The sequence below is a fragment of the Peromyscus leucopus genome, chromosome 4, assembly GCF_004664715.2.
Source record: "Peromyscus leucopus breed LL Stock chromosome 4, UCI_PerLeu_2.1, whole genome shotgun sequence".
Lineage (NCBI taxonomy): Eukaryota > Metazoa > Chordata > Mammalia > Rodentia > Cricetidae > Peromyscus > Peromyscus leucopus.
This window is the reverse complement of record NC_051066.1, coordinates 50,496,163-50,505,196: the sequence shown is the minus strand read 5'-3', so window position 1 is coordinate 50,505,196 and position 9,034 is coordinate 50,496,163. Positions and strand designations below refer to the sequence as shown.

Here is a 9,034-nt window from a genome sequence, read left to right as displayed (position 1 = left end):
ACATGCGGGTCACATGGCATGTACACCCTCCTTGCACACTAAAAAATAAGTAAATAAAATGTGCTAAAAATATTTGAAAAAAAAACATAAGAGCTACAGATCTTTCCCAATTGGCATCCCACTTGTCTGGCGAAGCTATTTCTATGTTACGGTATTCATTTCTATACATTAGGTTACTAGTTAGAGAACTTCACAGGTACATGAGCGCTTAGGATTATGAGTGGTTGTTGTGTATGAAACAAGAAACCAACTAAAAGCAATATAAATGTCCACTTCTAGGGCACTTGGCTGGATTGTGGTATAAAATACAGGGAAAAACATGTAGCTTTAATGAAAACAATGAAGCAGATTTGCTGAGACTTAGAGGAATGGAAAGGTACACGTTCATACCTGTGAGATTTCCATCCATAACATTTCCACTGTTCAAAGCAGCCCTAATCTGGCTGCTGCTGTGAAGGGATTTCATACATGTAATCAGCATGGAGTTTAAGACAGGGGATCACCTGCAGTGGGCTTAAGTGGGTAGGCTTATCCTGGCGAACACGCTAGAAATGCAGAGTTTGCCCAAGGAGGGTCTCTGTTCCTAGCTGTGAAGACGAAGATCAGCCACGTGGCAAAGACTATACTGGCTTCTGAGGGCAATCGGCAACTCTGAAGCTGACAGCCAGGAAGGACACCGGTGCCTCAGCCGGACCTCAGCAGGGAACTTAACTCTGCCAGTGACAGAACGGACCTGGAGGTAGATCTCCTCTCCGGCACCTCTAGTCAAGAACTCAGCCTTTGAACAGACATCCCAGGCACACCACATTCACACTTCAGACTTACTGAAAGCCCTGAACGATAAACGGATGCGGCTTTAAGCTGAAAATTTATGATAATTTCACATAGAAGCAGAAAACCAATAGATTATTCACCAGGAAACATACAGCACAATCCCATTCACCTGGCTGTCAATAAATATTTAATGAGTAAGTGCATGTTTGTGTATATGCGTGTGTGTGTGTGTGTGTGTGTGTGTGTGTGTGTGTGTGTAGGTGGGGAATCAAACTCAGGATCTAATGTATCCTAAGCAAGCACTCCACCACTGAGTTACACCTTCATGCCTATTTGCTGATTAAAAAAGTAGTAAAAGTTCACAGGAAAAACATGGAAAATCACAAATAGTTATTTCTAGATAGGATTGTAAGTGACTTTCACTTTCTGTGTTTTATGTTTATCAACTGTCCAAATTGTTTAAAATAAGCACATATTTTTAGGAAAGAAAGAAAAAGAGTGAAAATATTTGCTGAATTTGCTATCCTGGAGGTTTAAATAGTACCATATTCAACTCTGTCTTAAGGTCTTTTTTTTTTTTTTTTTTTTTTTTTTTTTTTTTTGCGGGGGTGGGTGGTGGGTGGGTGGGTGGGGATAAGGTGTAGTGTCAGTGAGTAAAAATAATCAGCTCTCACTGGGCGTTGGTGGCGCACGCCTTTAATCCCAGCACTCGGGAGGCAGAGCCAGGCGGATCTCTGTGAGTTCGAGGCCAGCCTGGGCTACCAAGTGAGCTCCAGGAAAGGCGCAAAGCTACACAGAGAAACCCTGTCTCGAAAAAATCAAAAAAAAATAATAATAATAATAATAATAATCAGCTCTCAGGAGCACAGTCCTGAGTTTTGGAAATACCTATCAAATATGCTGAGCCCTCATGTGGTGTCAAGAAGCCTGCAGACACTGTCCCGCCCACCACATCCTGATCCTCTGCACATCCCCTGGCCATAACTGGTGCTCAGTTTACCTCCTGCTCCACATCCTTCCTGAATGACCCAGAAGACAGAACCAGAGTGCAGTGGGATGTCTTCCTGCACACTGTGAATATGTGTTGCTCTGATTGGTTGATAAATTAAGCCGCATTGGCCTAAGGCAGGGCAGGATAAGGTTAAGCGGTACATTCAAACTAAAGATAAGATGAAGGGTGGAGTCGGGGGTGGGGGGGAAACACGCCAGCCACTGTCCAAGGAGCAACAAGATGCCAGTCGACGGATAACGCCACGGCCTTGTGGCAACATATAGATTAATAGAAATGGATTGAGTTAAGTTATAAGAGCTGGCTAACAAGAAGCCTGGCCCCAAGGCCATACAGTTTGTAAATACTATAAGCCTCTGTGTATTTACTTGGGACCAAGCTGCAGAGGTCAGGTGGGAGAGATTCTTCCTGATCGTGGGGCCGGGCAGGACAGGAGAAACTTCTGGCTACACCTGAGCTCGCACACAGCCTTAACCGCATCTGCTTGGACACCAACCATTGTTTCCTAATGCATGTGACAATATGTTTTTCTTTTGTTGCTTGGCATTAAGGAATCTTAATTCAGGTCATTTGTGCTAATAGCGGCTCAGAGGTAGAACAGAGGAAGACAAGAGACTTATGGCATGGTGGTCGAAGGAAAGGAATCAGTGTCATAATAACCTGGATTTAGAAGTTCACATGCTGAGAGATCTTGGGCAGGTTAGCCAAGTTTCCTGAGGTACTATTCTTGTGTGTAAAATAGAGGCAGATGCCTACTTCACAAGGTTCCTGTGAGAATGCAGTGAGGCAGGTGAGCTCCCTTTTCTGGCATTTGAGACTACCATCTACTTACTATATTAAGTACCACGAACTTAATAAGCCTACCTAGTCACTACCATTGCATAGCAACAGCACACGGCAGAGTATTGTTTACGCTCCTTATGGATTCCCTGTGTGGTTGGCAACAAGAGAGAATATTCACCACACACTGCTAACACAGGAAAAGATCCAAACTCGACGTCAAGAATGGTGGCCAGAGCTAAAGAAATATCTCAGCGGGTAAGAGCACTTGCTGCTCTTCCAGAGGACCCTAGTAGATGCTGGGAATCCATTCTCAGGGGATCCCACACCTTCGTATGGCCTCCGTGGCACCAAGGATGCACATGATGCACCGACGTATTTGTAGGCAAAACACTTATACACACTAAACAAATACATTTAAAAAAGGGCAAATGTAGAATGAACCTTAGATGAACACAGATAACTGCGGAAGTTTGTACCCAGCCTGGAATTCATGGTGAGACCTAAAAACAACAACAAAACAATAAAAATATGGTGAGTGCATTTAGGGACCCCTACCAAACAAGCCAATAGGAGATTAGGAGAGTTGGCCATGCCACTGTCTTTCCGGGATTATCGCATCTACCAGAAGCATATCAAGATTGAATGCACCCATGGGAAACCCTGAAACCAGGGGCTCCGCATCCTAGATGCCGAATTCTGAAGTGTGCCTTCCCAGGAGCTTTGCTGCCTTTCCTCAGAGAGCTACGTCGTCTTGGTAACAATATGGTTCTTATATTGCCTTTGTCTTTTCAAATGTGCATATTCTAATGTGTCATCCTCGTGTTAACTTTGGGGCCTGATGGTGGTGGTGGTTTTGTCAACTGGCGAGAGTCATGTGGAAGGGCTTCGGTTTCCTCTTTACACTCGCCCTTAGTCTTTCCATGTTTTCAGATGTCGGTGGGAAAAACAAACAAACAAACAAACAAACAAACAATGACTCCAAGAATCCCAACCGATTGGCATCTTACTATGGGAAGAGCAGTGCGCTCCCAGTCGGTGGGGACCGGGATGCTTGTGGCCCTGGGGCCTCAGTGGGCTCCACTCCGTTTTTAAAATCCAACTTTTAAGTGAATCGGAACTTTGAAGTTTCTCCAGGCGGGGCCCTCTGGTTTGGGAGCTGAGATGATGGGGAAAGGCTTTTCCCAGTGGTGGGAGGAGAGGACCCCACCCGGAGGCCCGGGGAGGTCTCCGGGGACAGCGCCCTCGGTTGGATCCCCCTTCCAGGTCGGGCTGCTGGACGCACGGCGGGCCGGGTCTCTCGGCCACCGCTCCGGGGCGAGCCCAGCCCGGGCTGCGGTGTCGCCGGGCACGGCGGGCAGGGCGCGGCCAGGGCGAAGGGCGAAGGGCCAGCGGCGGCCTGGGCGTCCGCGTGCGGCGGGGGCCGTAGGGGGAGGACGCGGGCCGAGGGGGAGGGCTCACATCTCGGCGAAGTTCCCGGATGGTCGCAGCCTCCCGGCGCGGAGCGCTTTTCCTGCCCGCCCCGGCTCAGCCCGGCCGACCCAGAGAGAAGTTTTCCAGAAAAAAATGCCCCGCGCGCCGCGGGGCCGAGGAGCCGCCCGGAGCCGCCGCGCGGTAAGGGAGCCGCGCCCTGCCAGGCAGGGCCGGGGGTCCACCGAGTTGGGGAGGGGGGCGGCCGGGTGGGATGTCGCGGCCGCGTCCCGCGGCGCGGAGGGGCGCGATCCCCCCAACTCGGGCCCGCGGGGGAGGAAGGGGCGGCGGCCGGCCCGGGGCTCTGGAAGCCGCGCTCCCTGCTGAGCGCTGCAGGGCTGCACGGACCGGGGGGCCGCCGGCGATCCGGACCGGATCTCCCCGCGGTCTCCCCGCGATGCCCCCCGCGCCGCCTCTGCAGCCCCAAGCTCCGCCGAGGGCGGGTGACTTTGGGGCGTGTGGATCCCAGAACTTGGCTTCCCCATCAGAGCTCCCAGGTAGCAGGATCCCCGAGTCTGTGCGTGCCTTAGGTGCCCGTGTCTGCTCCTGGAAGCGCGGCCAGCTCGGGTCAGGGCTTTGCGCCCAGGGCCTCTCCCCAAGTCTCAGGCAGCTTCCCTTCAGTCTCGCATCCCCTACTTTGGCATGCTTTCCTCCTAAAAGAAAGAACTGTTAAACTTGCTAGTGTAAGGGAAATCCAATAGGGATGACCCAGATCCTCAGTTGGTGGCTAGACTTTGAACTCAGCTTAACAAAAGGTGTGTCTATGTGGAACCTGGCTTGGCTAGGTCCTGCTTAATCTCCAAGGAATGAATATTCACCCTTGGGCTCTGGGCTCTTAGTCCCTCGGGTTCTCTGGAGTGAACAGGTTTGGTCTTTCTTCGAAAACTGCTAGTCTGTCTTGGATCTTTCTTGCCCTTCACTTCTCTCTCTCCAATTCCTGGACTGGGCTGCAGGTAGCCTCGGGGACCCACAGGGACCGTGGACACGTGTGCAGCCTGAGTGGGTTTTCTTTTAACACTTTCCATACAGTTTGAATACTGCAATTTCATTTGGAGTCATTGATAGATTTTTGCCTCCTCAAAAATGCTTATTTCAATAATGGTTAAATAACTTAAAGACATTGCCTGTTTCAGTTTGTAGCTCACCTTTTGACTTCTTAAAGGGAAATTTTGCATAAACTCTCAGCACTCTGTATCTTACAGTGCTCAGGACACTGCCCGCTAGCCGAGTTACCTGCCAGTTGTCATTCACAAGGTGGAGTCAGTCTCTCAGAGACAGGGGTGTTGCACTGTATAGCCATCCAGTCATCTGGGAGCGACCATTGTGGGCTGAGGTGGCACACAAGCCTTTGCAAATGTTCTTGGAACAGCTCAGCCGCACCAGCGTCTTCCCTGGTACTGACCCAAACCCTGCCCTAGCGGCATTGCGGCGGGGAGACCGCCGGTTAGAGTCGGAGCTCTTTTAGGTTATGGGATGGAGAGCAAAGAGATTTGCAGCAAGGTGAGATGAAATTCTGGGACATTTAGGGAGACTGAAGTGATTTCCAGCTGAAAGGATTGGCATCTTCTCTCATTTCTTCATTTCATACGTTTTCTGCTGTGTCTTTAGCCACTTCCTAATGCCCTTAGATTTGCCGTGTGACGACTGGAGCCTCATTCAAAAATGAATGGGTTGATAATCCTGACAGTTGTTCGGTTACAGGGTATGAGGATATAGTAGGATGACAGGATATGAAACAGCAGGAAGCAGTTTGACACAGGGTACCTCAGTCTCTGTGCACCATGTCACACCGAGACACGGGATAAAACTGAACGGTAGGAGGGGTGGTGGTGAAGAGGAGGAGATGGCCCTGTGTCTTTTGAATTGACTTTGTCATGGTGCTCTGGCCAGCCGTGAGCCGGCTCTCACGAATGGTTGTGTTACTATGTTACTATTTGTCACTATCTCGGCTATCTTAAGTGCGCTGCTAACCACAGTTGTGATTTTAAAGATGTGCACTACATGAGAACATTTTTATCTGTTGCTGTAACCCCTTCGTTTCTAAGAACCTGGCAATCTATCTCCCAGAGCTGTGGCCTTCCAGGGGCCTGTCCTCCAATGGCGTCTACTAGATCGATAATGATTTCCATACAGAGGGCCCTCTGCAGCGGGTTTCCAGCAACCCACATAGCTAGACCACAGGCCCCAGGCATGCCAATTAAGTCGCAGTTGGAATCAAGCTGGCTGCTCTTTGGGCACCGAGAGTCTCTGCTGGAAGATTTACTCATGCTCTGCGGCTGGAGGGGAACTTAGCACGGAGGGGCTTGCACCCGGATGCTTCCCCTCAGTACAGACAAGCTTGTTTTGACACAGCTTGCCTGCAAGGCAAATGTGGTCAGGTGGGAAAGCGTACAGAAGAAATACTAAAGGATTTCAAGGAGTGGGAATTACTTCCAGCTGGTGAGACTCAGTCCATCACTGGTTTGTCCCCTCAGCAAGTATTTATCATTTTCTATGTGCTTGCCATGGAAAGATTAATAGGCATATTCCTAGTCCGCCCCACTGTCCCTGCTTCCGTTGAGAAACGCTCCTGGTTCCACTTCCCTGGGACAAAGGACTTCCTCATGGAGCCTCGTAGTACTGCCCAGCCCCAACCGATGTAGTCGCTCTTCACCCCGTGGGAATTAGAGTCAGGTTGAGATCACTAACTCTGACTCATGTATACTTTTGAATAATAAAAACTCTGAGAATCCCTTCAGTTAGTTAAGCAGTAGTATTATCTGCTAACATGTTCATGTGGAGTAGCCTAGTCCTGAGCCGTGTGTGGCTAGAAGCTTACAAAGGCCTAATTCTGTGAGTGTGGAGTGCAGGGTGTACGTTCTGTTTGGTTTTGTTTGTGACAGGATCTTGATAGGTAACCGTGGCTGGCCTGGAACCTGCAATATAGACCAGGCTGGCCTTGAATTTGGTCCAGTCTTCCTCCTCCTGCCTCTTGGGTACTGGGATTATGTGCCTGAGCCTCTAGCCTTAAAAGTTTCATATTTTGAGAGCCCCCGGGTGATGCCGAGTGTGCAGAGTGCAGTTCCTATGGTTACTGCGTGGACCACGAAGTCTGCCGGATCTTGCATCTGCTACAAGTACTCTGTCTGACACGGTCTTTTTCTCTTTACCCCTAAAGTGAGAGCGACAGTCGGTACCCAGAGGATTGCGATGAGGCTCATATGTGGTCGTGTGCATGGTATACTTAGCAGGTTGTATACAGTGAACGATGCTGTTGGCGTTTGTGGGCTGTTATCATTGACATTATGTTATTGTGATCAGTATTAGTGGGTATACAACAAAGTAGCCTGCACATAGGAACTGCCTTTTGAATACATTAACACAGGAACAATCTCTTGGCTGTCCACGGTCTCTCACATGTTTCATATCTCCCGTGCAGCCCTGAGGAGAGGAATAATCTTGGTGCCTAGGTGCTGCACTGTCTGTGCACCCTGTAGAGACTTCTGTGCTGAGGTTTTGAGGACAGGTTAAGGACAGAGAATGCAGAGACGGCTTACATCACTTTCTTAGCCCTTTGGCACCAGGAAATAGTGGCTATCATGTTGAGGCAGTCACATGGTAGCCTCCATCCATGGGAGTGGAGAATAACCAGTGAACTAGACTGCCTGCCTGAGGCCAAGCGGCTTTGATCTCAGGTGTGGAACTCCAGCCCAGTGGTTAGAATGCCATCACTTCTTGTGGCCAGGGATCTTGTGGAAACAGCCGGCATTACAGAGTCTGCCCACTGGTCACAAATACTTACTGGGACTTCAAAAGCAATAAGTTTTGCTACTCAGTGAAAGGATACAGGTGAGGTGAATAGGAGATGTAACCATCTACAATTTTTTCAGGGCTTTGGGCATGCTAGGCAAGGCTCTCACTGAGCTGCTGTTAAGTCCAATGGTATTCATTTAAGTGAGTGAAATTCTTCAAATCTTTCAATGATTTGGCCCAGCTTAAAAAAAATCAAACAATCCAGGGGCTGGAGAAAAGTGTGCCTGTGCACCACACAGATGCAAGTAGGTGTCCTGGGAGGCCCAAGGAGCATGTTGGATCCCATGGAACTGGAGATGCAGATGGAGCCACCATGTGGGTGCTGAGCCATCTCTCCAGCCCCTCCAGCCCTTAGTTTTTTCCTTGTTTTCTTCCCTCGTCTCTTCTTCTTTCCCTCCTCCTTCCTTTAACGTTACCACTCACATATCCGTTTCATATTCATCAACCCTGTGAGGCTTCTGTTTCTGTGGTCGCCCGAGACTGAGCTGCATGGCAAGTGACGGGGTTAGTACTCAGACCTGGGCAGTCTTCTCCCCAACCCTGCTCTTTTAACGCCAAACTGTCACCAGCCTTATTCTCCACGACTCCCTCGTTCCGGGCTTCAGCTAAACTGGACTTCCACTCCCACCTGAATGCCTTCCCGTCACCTTCCCCTGCCTTCTCTTCATTTTCACGGTGAATTCTACAGACTTTTCAGGTTGGTCACAAATCCTTATGAAGACAGAGATAACAGACTTGGCTGCTCTTCGGGAAGAGCCGAGCTAAGTAAGCGGGAGGCATCATTCCGCACACATCTCTTTAGCATCTGTGGTAAGCGTGGCTCACAGGGTCAGAACGACTCCTGCAGACTGAGATGCTGTAGAGGACTCTTAGAAGGTCTTGTTCATAAAATCAAACCTGAGGCCAGTTACTGGGATGAACGCTGCATGCACAGTATTTTGGGGAACACAATACCACCACAAGATGCTCCCTGCTGTCTTGGCTTGTTCCTCTCAGTCAGCTTCTGTGGCGGGTAGCTTGGGCCTCTCTGTGCCTGATTTCTGCTCTGTCCTGTACTGCATCATTTGTCCTTCCCCCCCCACTGGACTGCAGGCCCTTCAAAGCAACCTCTTTTAAAAAACATCCATTTTTATATTTACTCCCCCGAAATGATAGTTCATTTATTAATGGCCATTAAGTGGTGGTAGATTTCTCTCTCACCCTGTCAGT

The 9,034-nt window shown here is 49.5% G+C and overlaps 1 protein-coding gene across 1 annotated transcript in view; it reads left to right on the top strand.

Annotated features, from left to right (window-relative positions):
• The first annotated feature begins 4,016 nt into the window (after positions 1-4,016).
• Wipf1 (WAS/WASL interacting protein family member 1) overlaps positions 4,017-9,034 on the top strand; it is a 113,453-nt gene continuing 108,435 nt past the window's right edge. The window contains exon 1 of the mRNA XM_028880638.2: positions 4,017-4,177. The gene's annotated coding sequence lies outside the window, so the exon portion shown is untranslated. The remainder of the gene's footprint in view (positions 4,178-9,034) is intronic.